Here is an 11,915-nt window from a genome sequence, read left to right on the forward strand (position 1 = left end):
GAAATATGGAGATTTTTCCTCTTTTCACTTCCCCCCCACCAGTGAATTCTCTAATCATGATATTCCCAGTTATTTCAGGCATCTTCATCATAGATGGCCAGTTCTTACTGGGTTTCATTTTATATTCTCTTAGAGAAGACCAAAGGTCTAACCTTCCACTCCACCAGTAAACAAATAAGAAAAGAAAACCTCTTAATTACAGGTGGTGTTCGTGTCTACAGTTCTGATCTGACTTCACATAAATCAGCAGCTTTAGTTGTCTTGGGAAGAAAAAATGTCTGTTTTGTAAAAAGCAAAAAAAAAAAATCTATAGATAGAAGTCTCAAAATCTCAATATTTTCTGTTGATAGGAGGAAATTTTTTTTTAGTTCAGGCAAAAATACCATATCAACAATTTCTCATAAAGACATTTCAGCAGCTTTATGTTCATTTAAAAGGTTTGTATTCCCAATTCACCATATTTTTCTCTTTTTCTGCATTAAAAAAAACAAAAAAAAAAAAACCCAAACAAACAAACAAAAACCCCACAAACAAACAAACTAACTAACTAACAAAACCAAAAACAAAAACCAAAACAAAACACAAAAAAACAAACCCAACATCCTAGGACTCCAGGTTCCACAGCAGCAACCATAGAAGCTGGCAAAAAAATAACTTTAAGTTTCAAGGTTGCCAGGCTGACTGAACCCCAGGTTCAAGGTTTAAACTCCTCTTCATGGCCCTGCTGTGCTGGTTCATGCTCAGTTTGTGACCCTGGAACAGCTGAGGGGCTTTTTCAGTCCATAATTGTGTGAGGGGCAGAGAAATTGGGAGCTGGGTCAGGGTTGAGCTTTGTAACTCTGAGTCAGGTGTCAGCTTTGGTTTTCAGACAGAATTTATGAAAATCTACTGTGGAATTTTTCCAGGAACTGAATCTTCACATGTTGTCAATAATGTAATTATTGATTTTGTACTGTTGTTGAAGCAGGGAACACCTGCTTGGTAAATGGTCCTGATGAACATTCTGCTTCCATTGTCACCCTTGCTGCATTTCCCTGGGGGGGATGGTCCCATTTGTGCTGTTGGGTGCAGGCCACACAAACTGCAGCTCGACAGCCCTGCACAGATGAGTCAGTGAAGATCAACGAGCCCTGGTGATGACAAGCTCTAGGACTGCAGTGAAAACCACATTTCAAAATGTGCTTTTATGGCATGAGAGAGGCATCTCCCACACAGTCCGTGTTCCAGCCCAGTTCCCTGTGCAGGGACTTGCCTTCTTAACATTGTCTACTGTTCTTAATTTTCCTCTTTTTAATTTGCCTCCTTCAGACCTTCCCACTGGCTCACCAAAAGCACATCCTTCTGAGATGTTTTAAAAATAGAGGGCTGAGAATAAGAACATTAGATAAAAATGTGGGACCACTGAGGCACATGGAAAGTGTTCATAATAAATCATTCTTCCTTTTGCATTGACTGTGAACTCCTTTGAGCAGACACCCATTCTCCCTTCAGGGAATACACTCGGGGTGCAATTTGGTGGACCTACAGACAAATAGTGATGAGTAACCCTGTGCCAGATTCTGGTTCAGTCATTTCAGCAGCTTAATGTGAAGAAAAATCTATAGGCCAGACTAGGTGACCCAAATTATGCGCTCTCTCACATCACTGACTTGAATTCTCTTTAGGTTTTGTGGTTAGATTTTTTAATTTGGTTTACTTGTGTTTGATTTCAACAGAGATTTATCTGCAGAGAAAAGGCTGAGGTTTGAAGATCAATTAATTTTGTTGTTTCTTCCCATCCACCTTGTCAGGTTTCAGAGGGATAGGGAGTCATTTGTTTGTTTTTCTGTAAACTTGCACACATTGTATTTGCATTTGTAGGTGAAAAAAAACTCATCTGATTTTTCAAACTTCTGTAATTTGGTCCATTTGCTCTCAAACATTAAAAAAGAAGTAATATGTTTCACCAGGAGTTCCCAGGAAGCTTTTGAGCCCTTAGTTGGAGCTTCCATTCTGGAAAGGTGCACATCAGTAACCAGGTCTATTTGCTGCTTTCAGTGTGGATTTATTGGGAAGGAGGGCTGGTCCTGAGCTTCCTCTGTGATTGATGCCTCTGAACTGTGAAAGGAGGCAATATAAAGTGTCTGAAAAAACCTGCTGACTTTTTTAATAGGGGCAAAAAAGCCCAAAAAGTGCATAACACAGCACCCTTTTGCTGCACTATGTCCTGGAAAGCTTACTGTGTCCTTTTTCCTCCCCAGGGATATTATCTTCCACGCAAAGATATATGTTTGGATGAGTGCCAGCTCGAGCTTTTCCCTTTCTCTTCTTCACTTTGTTTCCTTGCAAAGAGACACAGAGCCCCAATAAGTGGAAAAACACTTTTGGGTTAATTAATCAGGCTGGGGATGAGGGCCAGCTGGGATCATTAAAAATTGTGAGGATCAGGAGCAGTCTGGGCCTCCTGGGGAATTCTGCCACCTGGACTGAGTGGTCAGCATGCTGGCTAGCAGAAGAAAAAAAACCTTCTTTTCTGTAGAGAATTCAGACTGGAGGAAATGAGGTGAGTTTTACCTGTTATTCTTTAAGTTAGAACTATTTCTCTTGCATTGTTTGTTGGTTGAAGGCTTCATATGCCCCATCTGAGTGCTGGAGGAGAACACTGCATGCAAGTTATCTCTACCATGAGAAGCTGAGGGGTTTAATTAACTTAGAGCTTGAATGTTCTAAATGTAGAGGAAGAGCAAGCCTGAAGTGCAGTGTGCTGAGAGCTCCCCAATATACTCATCTTTGGAGCTGACCATAACTCATGTTCCTTCAAATTCTGTTTACAACTTTTGTTTCCAGCAGGAGCCCTGGGCTGAGTAATCTGCCTGATGGCACTCAGGCAGTAACTGGACTAGGTGTTGTATTCTGGGGTCAAATCATGCTTTGAGCAACGAGTTGTTCCCCTGAACTGTGCAAATCTTTGCACTGTGAATTAACCCCTACATGTACAGCCAAAGGCAAACATTGGAGGCAGATGGTTTTTTGTGAGCTGATTGTAATATATGGAATATCCATACCTGGCTCTGAATACTCATCCTGACTCTTTAAATCTTTGAGGTTTTTTTCAGGTTTTTTTCTTCCCTTAACACTAGGATGCACTCCTGCCCTCCGGCCAAACCTGAATAAAACTTAATGCTAATTTGTAATCTTCCTGCCTTCATGCTAAGCTACCCAAGATATTTCATTATTAATTTCACAGCTCTCAGAACCTCAGGGCAGTGCAGCACCTGGAGAGTCTCGAGCCCAGTGAAGGATGTCTGTAGTTAGGAATGGGTGCAGTGGTCTGCTGAGCTTAGAAATGTGCCCAGGTTTGTGTGATTTCTGTTGCTCTGTCATGCAAAGCAGCTCGGAGATGTGTTCTCTCATTGCCTCTGCTGGGGATGATGCAGAGCAAGGCTCAGGTGGGAGGAGATTACAGAGGGGATAAGCGAAAATAAAAGCACGGCAAAGATCTCTGGGTGACTCTGGTGTAAATCTGAGCGTTTAGATTACCAAAGGATCCGGCTGGTGACTGAGGAAGAAACTAGAATAGCTCGAGTTTTATTTGTTACAGTGGGCAGGAAAGTGCTTTGAGTCAACAGGAAAGTGCTGTAGCAAGTTCAGTCTGCAGGAGGAGTCTGACAACCTTTAATCGAGTTGTACAAGGTGCTTGAGAGCAGGGGAGGGATGAGAGAAGTTTCCGAGGAGGAGAGTGCAGTAACTAAAGGCAGCCATAAGAATCACTGTCTGTGAGTTTCCTAATGAAAATTTTCTGGCAAGACTTTTGGAGAGGCTGGAGTGGTATCACCTGTGTCTGTGACTGAACCACTTGCACACCTTGTGCATGTCCTGGAGCAATCATCCATTGGGCAGCAGCACAGGTGCTGTCAGACGAGGTGTGAGGGTCAGATGCTGTCAGACAGAAGGTGGTAGAACCTCTGGGAGAGCTTCCAGGGCAGAGCAGGATGCAATGCAGAGCCTTTACAGAGTGTTTTGGGGATGGGATCTTAACTGTCAGAATGTTTGGAGGGCTGAAGACACTTATGCTGAATTGCCTTTATATGATGCAAATCATCACTGTTAATTAGAAACAGATTCATGTTTGGGCTTAGAAAGCAACATGTAAGGATAGGACTGAGAGAGGGTAGAGTTAAAAGGGATATGAGGAATAAATTCTGTGCTGTGAGAGTGGTGAAACACTGGCACAGCCAGAGAAGCTGTGGCTTCTTCTTGAAGTGTCCAAGGCCAGGTTGGACAGAGCTTGAAGCAACCTGGTCTAGGGGAAGGTATTGCTGCCCATGGCAGGGTGGTGGAATGAGATGAGCTTTAACCTTCCAATCCAAACCTCCTGTGTTTCAGAAGCAGTGTGCTTGTGGTCTGCTATGGGGTTTCATAGGCTGGAAAAATCTTTGAGCCTCTGTTGTCAGGCTAAGTGAACTCTGATTTGGTAGTTCAAGTGTTAACAAAATAGAGAGGATGTTAAGTAAGAAGGGGACCAGCACTGTGGGGGTCCTGTTTGGCCCCCCAATTTTGGGCTCAGATCTGTCTGTAACAGAGCTGGAACACAGCCCCTGTAGAGTGAGCACATCATCTGTCTGTGTGTGCTTCACTTCCCTGATAGACTGGAAGAGTGGGAGAAAATCCTGAACACTGATGTCTTAATATTGGCTGAGCCCCAGAACCGTGTTCCTGCAGATTCAGCTGCTCTCCCTTGGACATTTGGAGCATATGTTGATAAGATGCTTCTTCAGTCATTTCCTTCAGTCAGTAAAAGTCAGAGTGACTGTACTGGAGGGAGGCCAATGCAAGGTTGCACAGACACACTTCACTCATCAGAAGTGCAGCTGCAGGTCACAGCTGGGGATATGCTCACTTAAAAACTGCCTGCTATGGCACAGTGGAAGTACTGATCCTTCTCCAGACAGTAAATAAAAAATGGATTGTCCCCATGCAGCACAACAGGCCTGAATGGAAAGAAAAAAAGAGGAAATTATACCTGTGGCAACCTGTGAGCTGTAGAAATTGGAGTAATTTCTTATGGGCAAACCCACAGATTTCCTGAGGAAAAACCCCCAATAGTACTTGTTCCTCTAGACCTGCTTCCCTGACATCTCATGAGACCCAGTCATGCAAATACAGTACCTTGGGACAATTCCCATGGCTGGATTTTGGCAGGGTTGAGCCCTGTGCAGAATGTTCAGCTTAGAAGCCATTTGAATTACCCCCCACACCTTAGAAGAAGAAAACTTCCAAAACTAATACAAGCTTGATTATTCAGCAGAAAAGCAGTGATGACAAATGAGGGCTATATCTGTCTTGTTGTGCTCAGGGTGCTGCTCCAGGACTTCTTGGCTGGTTGTTCTTGCTCTCTGAATAAAGCAAGAGAATCACATAAATATTGGCAGTTCTTGGCTTTTTAGCCAGAGCTGAGCAAGCAAACAGCTCTGACTGTGCCAGCTTCTCTCTCAAATGTGCCCTTCAGGAGTAGGTTCAGCACCTCCTTGTAGTTATAATTGAAGTATATTCTGTATCATACACAAGACACAACTATTGTCTAAGAGTTTACATGTTGGGATATTCCTTGCTTTTGAGGACCCCTTGGTGGACCCTTTTCTCTTCATTGGAAACAGAATGAATCAAGAATTGAACCCTTTTTATTGCTGTTTCTCACCAGAGTCAGCCATCCTGAAAATCTCTAAAGACTTCATGAAACTCTTTTCCTTGTGGAAATGCAAGTGCTTAGGAGTGTTTGGTGTAGTCATTATAAATATGTAGTCAGCATAGATGTAAAAATACAGTGTGCAGTGGTAGGAATATAGATAAAAATGGAAATACAAAGGCTTGAGGTTGTGCCTGGGTTTGCAAATCTTGTCAGCAGGTTGCAGGGCTCGCAGTCCAACAAAACTTGTGAAGCCTGAAGTGCTGATCTTGGTGGTAAAAGGCAGGTTGAGTTTTCTCTTCAGCTTCCTCATTTTACATTTGCTGAAGGAAGGGGATGACAGTGAACATGCTACAGCAATGTCCAAGTGTTTACAGCCTCCCTCTTAACTGTGGTAAATTGGATTAAGCCTATGGATTCTAACAGTGACACTGATTTATGCCACACCTGGGCTGCTTTTCTTTCTGTGTGTGGTATCCCAAGATGAGGTGCAGAATCAGGCAGTGTGAAATATCTGTCAGGATCTGTATTACTTCAATAAAATATAGTCAAGTATAAAATTTAGGTACCTTATAATATTTATCTGCACTTTTTTGGGTTTTCAGAGTACTAGGGGATTGAAACTCTTTAGACTTTCAAAAAGCTGGAAACGCTTGGCACAGGAATTATACCAGAACCTGCAAAAATGGGCCCTTAGTTTGCTGTTATTTCAATAAACAGTGATTAAAGACCAGCAGATCTATGGTATTGCCATATTTTATTCTTTTGGGAGACAATTTGAAACTGATTTATCTTCTGTTCTGTGCAGTGTTCCCTCCAATATTCTTGCTCTTGAAATGCACTTCTGTGTATTTAGGTTGTTGTGTTTTTTTGTTTGTTTTAATGCCACTCTTGTAACAACCCAGAGAAATGGACCCTTGGTTACAGATTTTTTCAGAAGTACATGATTCTGTAGACAAAATGGAGTTCTAAATTCTGTTGGAACATTTCACAATCTCTGAATCACTTATGGTATAAATCTATTTGACCTTCAATTTCCCTTAGATATCTTTGTATCAGCATGAAATTAGTTTAATTTATTTAAGCATGCATACTCACACCCTAATGAGCTGATAGTGTTATCTTGATCAGTCTGGAAATGAGAGTTCTAAATTCTGCAAGCACCAGTCAAGGTATGGACAAGGAATTACAGATGGAGATGGTTTCAGCCTGTGTGGTTTCACCTTCTCTTTCCTAAAAATATCCTGTGAAAAACAGTAATTGTGCTGTAGGAGTCTGTTCATGAATCTTTGCTGAGCTGTGTAATGTTTTTTTCCTTTAATCATGAGCAGCTCACAGCTTTTTGTCTCTCCGAAGCTTTGAAATCTCCTCGAGTTTGTCTTTGAGCTGAGACAATTTTTGTGAAATGCTCGTATAAAAGTCTCTCAGAGGTGGAAGAACTCTGACTAATTTGGTGTGGAACTCAGCAGCTCAGAAAAGTTCAGGATAGGCAGGGAAAAGTAAAGCATCAGACTAATGAGAACTTACATCATTTGGAGAAGCAGATCCTCAAGGCATAAAGTCTTATGAGTGTTACCTGCTTTGTTGTCCTGGTGAAGATATTTCAAGAACAGTGATTTGCAAGTGAAATCTTAATTAGAAAATTTTAATGGATATTTTCTTGAAAGACTGTGTAAGACACTTAAAGGACAGTACAGGAGCTGTTGATTGAAGGACATAAAAGCACTTTCTTTGTTTTATTAGTATTCTCTATTCATGAGTGCAATCCAATTATCTTTAGTATTTCTCACACGGTACCTTTAAGGTTATGAATTTTAATAAGAAATGTCTTTAATGAGATGGCTTTTTGTACAGCAAAGGAACAATTCCTGACATGGGGTTCCCAAGCAGGCAGGTGAAAACAAAAGCCATGGAACTAGGACAGGACATGCTCTGTGTCCTGTCTGTCTGGGGAGTGAGGTGGGCCTGGATGTGGAGTTAAAGGCACATGGTGGAATAGCAGCAAATGCTCCTGTTGTTTGTCTGAAATCAAGTGAAACATCCCTGGATCCTCACAGAGGCTTCACTGCCCTGCAAGGTCAATATAAATTGTATCTCATCTGCTTGGGCTTCAGGCAGAAGGAAAATTCTGTTTCACTCCAATTGTTCTTACTGAGAATAGTCACAGTTTCTTGAAATCTGATGAAAAGAAATTATTTTGCATAAGCTGAGACAAAACCTGTTGACTCGTGGTTACTGTCTGACTGACTAATGTTTGGCTGAATGCTGGAAGTGGAAGGCAGGACATTTCAGAAGATATTATGACTTTATTACGTGCATGCCTGGAGTTCTGTGCTAATACATTAAGTCCTAAATGATTTTCTTTAAACAAAATTGTCAGGCCTGAAGCTTTTCATATAATATTCAAATATGGAGGTGTTGTTTCAGGATGATTATGTTTTATTACTTATTATTGATGACATAACAAGCTGTAACTTTGTGAAGAGAAACACCTGAAGGTCCTTTTACTGCCCTTCTGTTTTAGATATGTGCTTGATTTTTACAACTGCTGTAGTTAGGGCAGGAATCAAGTATGGAAATAAGGAAATCCCAGTTGGATTTTTATCCCTCTTGCTGAATCTACTGCAATAATCTGCTCAGGTGCTCCTTAAGCACTTCTACTTAGTGCTGATAATCCAGGCTTGGATTTTTTACATGGTACTTTTCTGTGGTACTTCTCTGAATGCAGATCTTTCTGAGAGTGCAGTAGGTCTGGGTTAGGTGTTTTTTTTTTTCCCCTCTATATTTCCACTGGCATAAGGGAACTACAGGAACACTAAACTTTGGGGAAAATAAGTTTTTGAGAGCTATCTCCTATCAGAAGGAAAATGGCAAAGACAGGAGCACAAGGGGAGGGGAAACACCTTAGTTCTTTCTCTTCATCTTTTTTTTTTTTTTGTGAGTATCAATTTAGTCATCCAGAAATAAAAATAAAGTAACCCAGAGTATTAGGATTCATCCTAATGTTGAAAGTTAAGAACTGGAGCTTCCTAACCAGATCTGCAGCCTTTTTCTTAGGGCTTAGCTGGGTATTTTTCCATGGCTGGGACCTGGGAGAGGTTAAAGCCCTGTATAGCTCAGCTCACCCATTGCCACAGAAAGAAACAATTCAGAAGGAGGAATTTAATTCTTTGAGTCAAATGTGCTGGAATATCTCACTTTTTACCATGCAGAAACCAGATTCCATTTAGGAAACATGGCCTTTTTTCAGTTTTAACTTTAACATGTAGCTCATAATTTATTACTTGTAGAAGTTAAAACTTTCTAATGCTCCTTCAGGGAATGTGCTGTGCTTTTCCTTTCCCTGACCTTGTAGGTTTTCATCATTATTTATAGATTACTGCAATGTATTAAAATAATTTTCTGAACCAAAAAAAAAAAAAAAAGAAAAAAAAAGAGGGAGGAAAATCTTACATTGGGAATAAAACCAGAAGGGTCATGCTGAGTTTAACTTCTGTCAGCAGATGTGCTTAATTGATCAAAATAACTGCAGAATGTTTGGACGTGTTTGAAACAAAATTATTGACCAGTGCAAGTTTTAAATAGTTCTGCTATAATTAATGCCTAGAATGTGCAGTACACTTAGTGAATTCTTTTGCAATTTGCTCCTAAAATAATGTACTGTTCCCTCTAATGAATGTATGTGACTTAAATAATAAAGCAGATAACTTTATATTGTGAATGTTAGTGACTGGATGCAAACTTCAGATTGCCAAAGGCAGGTGAAAAGCAACTTTCAGGGGGTCTAACAGCAGACTGAAATAATAAAATACCCAACTTATGAAACTAATGGGAGTTCATTACTGAAATAACAATATGTCCATCTTATGTAATGTTTCTCTGCCAGAGGAACCAATGAAAGTCAAAAAGGAGAAACAGCTGGAGAGGAGTTGGGAGGTATCAGGGCTGCAGAGAAACCTGAAACAATCTGCAGACTGCCTGAAGAAATGAGAGCTAGGTCAGAGCAAAGGTCTCCACCCCTCACTGCAATTTCAACATCATAGAAAATGTGCTTTTAGCCTGTGATCAAAACCCACTCACTGTGTTTTGGTTGCCAGTCCGAGCAATTGGAAGGCTCCTGTGCTGTGTTTGTTTCCAGGTGATTCTGCCACACTCTGGTGTCTGTATCTGGCTTGCAGAGCAGGGTGTCTATCAACTTCCAAAAAAGCAGCCTGGTGGGGTTTTCTACAGCTCCCTACAGCAACAGGAGTCGTTGCTATGCCAGAGTAGCAATTAGAAGCTTAAGAAGACATGTAATACATTGGTAAACTCTGAACAACCTGCTTTCTCTTGGGTGATGGGTGCTGTTCCTCTGCTGGTTCTGGGATTTAGATTCAGGGAAAAGGCTTTGAACTAAGAGAAGCTGGGTGCCAGGCATCTAAACTGCTCTTTTAATTAAATCTGGTTATGAAATGATATGATCTTGGCAACAACAATGTCTGCTAATTGTAACAGCTTGTTCTGAATTTGTTACTCAGTTGAGTTACACGGGCACTAAATGTTCCTCTCAACATATTTTTTCCCTCCCCAGTAACACAGTGAATCATGCAGGACGTTTTCTGTGAAAGCTGGTGCAGCCCAGACCCAGCTATAGGAGGAGATAAAGTTAGAATCAGGAACATGTGTGATGATCCTGGTTCTGCTGAAAATACACACACTCACCTCCCTGTCAGACATGGGTGATTTGCTTGTTTGTGTTACCTCTGTGTTTCAGCACATTCTTGGGTTGTGTTTTGGAAGAACTTACACAAGCTTAAACTCTTGACCGAGTCAGGGTTTGGATTGCTGTGATTTTGGAAGCATCTGATGTCCACAGTCCCACCTACGTTACAAGGACTTGAGCAGCAAAATCCCCAATATTTTTCCAGCTATCTACATGTTTAGAACAACAGGCTGGGCTGATTTTCTGTGGGACCATGTTAACTAACTCCTGAGCTAACAAGGTAATTGTTAATTAGAAAAAACAAATCAGCCGTCCTACCTGATTGTATTTCCAAAGTGTGTGTCAGTGGGGAGAAATGTCTGTTAAAAGGTGCAGCTATTCTGCATCAGGATATGTGTCCCAGCAGTCCCCAGTCAGCAGAAGCAAGCACTGGTTTGGCTCTGCCAGACCAGAGGGGCAGAAGTGGGCTGGGTATTGTGGCAGTCTGCAGTTGGTTTGCCTCAGAAACTGGATTTAATTTTAAAGAAATACAGACTCTCCAGAGAAATGCAGATGGCATCACCATGTATAGGACCCTGCAGAGGTCTGGGTTGTGTCCAGATCAGGGTGGGATTTTGCTTGGTTTGCCATCTCAATAGAGAATTCCTGGCAAAAAAATAAATGCTAATTGTGAAAAATAAAAATAATAAAAAAAAATCAGAGCGACCTAAGCATAAACCAGGAGAAATTCCACCCTTTGTGTGGCAAACATAAATGCCTGTTATCTAATGTCAACTTGTTCCACTTGTGTTGGAACATCCCATCTATAATCTGCTACAGTTCCTCTGGTTTAAATCATAAGGTCAATAGCAAGATAAACCCGTGAGATTAATCCCAGTCACGTCATCCCAGTTGTGCCAACAACTGTGCTTTTCTGTACTTGAGCTGTGCAGCTCGGGGAGGAGAGTTTCTGAACACCAAATGCCTGCAGGAAGGTGCAGAACTCTGCAAGTGCCTGTGTTTGTGTGTCCAGGTGGGAGAAGGGTCGATGCTGGAAGTGCCTCCCGGGCCCCAAACTGCCCCGTGCTGTGGGAGCGGTGCCTGCCAAAAGCTGCTTCCCGGGAACGGGCACTTCCCTGAGCTTTGCTCCGTCCCAAAGTCGTGGGGACCTTGGCGAGGTTTAAGAAATGGAATAATGAAAGCTGAAAATCTGATTAAAAACTAATTTAGGCCTTGATTAATCTCCATGCTTAAATACATGCCCAAAATTCGGCCTGTCAATGTCCTGGGGGTGTCAACAGCACTGTCTGTGTGCTGTGAGCTGATGTGGGCCTGGACACCCAGGTGTCTATGCACACCTGGCCTTTCAGACTTGGTTTTCACCAACTTTGTTCACACCATCCCAAAGCTCAAATTGTACAAGACCATCCAGACTGTCCCATGAAGCAGCATTGACTCCTGCATATTCATATTGCTTCCTTCTGACTATACTTGGACATCCCAAAAGGGACATCTTCATTAGCATTAGGAGATCACTCCTGCTTCCTCTCCAGCAATCATTTACCTCAT

General features: G+C 41.7%; 1 long non-coding RNA gene across 1 annotated transcript; it reads right to left on the reverse strand.

Annotated features, from left to right (window-relative positions):
• Positions 1 to 2,023: 2,023 nt before the first annotated feature.
• LOC135422019 (uncharacterized) lies at positions 2,024 to 10,136 on the reverse strand. The gene is made up of 2 exons (XR_010434283.1): positions 9,746 to 10,136; positions 2,024 to 4,970 (listed from the first exon to the last, which is right to left on the reverse strand). It is a non-coding gene; the product is annotated as an uncharacterized LOC135422019 (long non-coding RNA).
• Between the last annotated feature and the right edge of the window lie 1,779 nt (positions 10,137 to 11,915).

The sequence above is a fragment of the Pseudopipra pipra genome, chromosome 14 (assembly GCF_036250125.1).
Source record: "Pseudopipra pipra isolate bDixPip1 chromosome 14, bDixPip1.hap1, whole genome shotgun sequence".
NCBI lineage: Eukaryota > Metazoa > Chordata > Aves > Passeriformes > Pipridae > Pseudopipra > Pseudopipra pipra.